Raw genomic sequence first — 2,795 nt, forward strand, 5'->3', positions numbered from 1 at the left:
TCCGAAATCGTTGTCTAGCCAAAATCTACCTACAGTGAAGTCATAAACCACCTTCCTAAAGAGAATAAGGCCATGGTAAGGTATATGGAAAATAATTAGTGCACAACTAGATATCACTTTCAAGGAAGTATATATATATATATATATATATATATATATATATATATATATATATATATATATAGAGAGAGAGAGAGAGAGAGAGAGAGAGAGAGAGAGAGAGAGAGAGAGAGAGAATGAAGAAATAAAAATATGAAAGAAACGGGAATGCAGGTGAAACTTAATATAAACATTTATATCCCAATATATTTTTTTTCTCACAACTTTTATATTTACTCTCATTGTTCCCGGAAAAGAAACGATGAAGTAAAGTCATCATACTAGAGATTTCGTTCTGATATGAAATAAAAAAAAAATGCAATCCAGGTAGTAAATATCATAATTTTTTACCCAAAAGTCATACGTATGTGTAACACATACTATGTATATATATATATATGTGTGTGTGTGTGTGTGTGTGTGTGTGTGTGTGTGTGTGTGTGTGTGTTTGTGTGTGTGTTTGTGTGCACGCGCGTTTCCATAGGTAGGAATATTGATATGGAACATTCATCTTATACGTGCCTATATTTTCTTATGCTAGTGGTGCGTGAGTTTGTCGTCCGACGCAAAAAAGACTCAAGTCAACTTCGGAAGAGATCTAAGGGAACGTCATGACAATAGTTACCAAAAGGTTCTAGATATTGAGACTAAAGACAACAATTATTTTGATCATAATTGCAATTATCATTATCATTATTATAATCATCATTAAGAATGACATATATTTGGTCTCGTTGTGGCCAAAAAGATCTAATGTTTTATCGTTCTCATTGTATTGCATTTGACCCTATATTTCAAAGGATTGGTCATTCAGATCACTTGATATGTTAGTGATACATTTATTTATTCAATCATATGTTCATTCATTATTTTACTTTATTGTATTCTTTTTCATCTTGCTTTATTCATTTTTATTTTATTTTATTGTATTTTATTTTATTTTACTTTATTCATTTTTATTTAACTCTATCTTATTCTATCCTACTTTAGTTTATATTTTATTTTATTTTATTTTATCTTATTTAATTTTGTTTATCTATTCATTTTATTTATTTATTTATCTATTCATCTATTTATTTATTTATCTATTTATCTACTTATTTATTTATTCATCTATTTATTTATTTTTCGTTCGCGGAAGCATGTTCATCTAATCATACGATTTCTCCTGTGCACATAATACTTTGAAGCTTCAGTCGATCTTTCAGCCCACCTGCCTATGAGTACCTGTTTGAACTAGGACACGTTTCTTTGAAGTAGAGCTTGGAGGCTGATAAAGTTTCTTTGAAGTTCGGCCTTAGAGTCTGATATCCGATTTGCTCAAACAGTAAAACATAAGCAAAGTGTTTGTGGTCAGCGATCAAAGTAAGGAACAACGGTGAGGAACTGGAAATGTTGTGTTTCTTCGTTGGCGGCGGGATCGGAAGCGTCCTGTTCGACAGACACGTGTTTAAAGTGATGTGTGAATGTGTGAACGGGGTATTTGGTTGTCGAACACGTTAGTTAAACCCCAAATAACCCGTTCACACGTTCACACATCACTTTAAACACGTGTCTGTCGAACCGCGTTCGACGAGCCGTTAGACCCTGCAACCCCCTCTAACATGGAGTTCCATGAACAAACGAACAGCGACAGACATATTGGTCCTTACATGGCCGTTTCGGTACTTAAATCTATGATTAATATTATTGTTGATATCATTATTATTATCATTACTACTATTATCTATTATATATATTTTTTTCAATCTATCTAGAAGTAAATAATTCTAGTCGGGGATTTGTAGCTAAGTAAATGTATGTATTTTTCTTGAATACTTCTTTAGTGGAACAGTCATTAACGTTGGATGGTAGATGTCATTCCATATATTAAAAAAGCGACTGAAGAAAGTGTGCTTTGTTACGTCTGTCTGAAATCATTTTCCTGCAGTCTTGCATCCATTACTCCTAGTTGCGTTGGAAGTGTCAATCTTAAGACATTTTTCCGCTTCCATGTTTTCAATTCTTTTGACAACTTTGGAGACCTCAGTCAGATCTCCTCTCATTCTCCGTTTAAGGGACTAAACAAGTTTACTTCGCTTAAGCGCTCTTCGTACTGCCTGTTCCGTAACCTAGGAATGAGCTTTGTTATTCTACGCTCCACTCTTTCTATCTTCTGTACATCCTTCTTGAAATATGGAGACCAGCACTGTCCATAGTATTCTAGGTTAGGTCTAACTATGGAATTGTAAAGATTAAGAATATTTTTTTCAGCTCTAAACTCAAATGCTCTATCTATAAATCCGATTAATTTGTTTGCGGTTTTAATAACCTCCTAGCACTACTTGCTTGGTTTGAGGTCATTTGAGATCACAACACCAAGGTTCTACATTTGCCAGTTGTACACCATTCATATTGTAGTTGGTTTGGACGTTACTATAACCAGCGTGAAGCACTGAACAATGATCTATTTTGAAGAAAAAAAATCTAGGAATTTTCCGCCCATTCGCAGTGTTCAAATCACTTTGTAATTATTGTTGTTGCGTATCTTACTTGCACTTTTGGTATCATCTGCAATTTTGAATCATTTGCACTGTATATTTTCATCCAGGATGTTGATATATATTAGAAAGAGTACAGGGCCTATCACTGATCCCTGGGGCACTCCACTTGATACACGGTGCCAACCTGAGCATTTGCCATTCAGAACAACACGT

This window comes from Oratosquilla oratoria, chromosome 21, assembly GCF_046742065.1.
Source record: "Oratosquilla oratoria isolate Oo_2021 chromosome 21, ASM4674206v1, whole genome shotgun sequence".
Taxonomy (NCBI): domain Eukaryota; kingdom Metazoa; phylum Arthropoda; class Malacostraca; order Stomatopoda; family Squillidae; genus Oratosquilla; species Oratosquilla oratoria.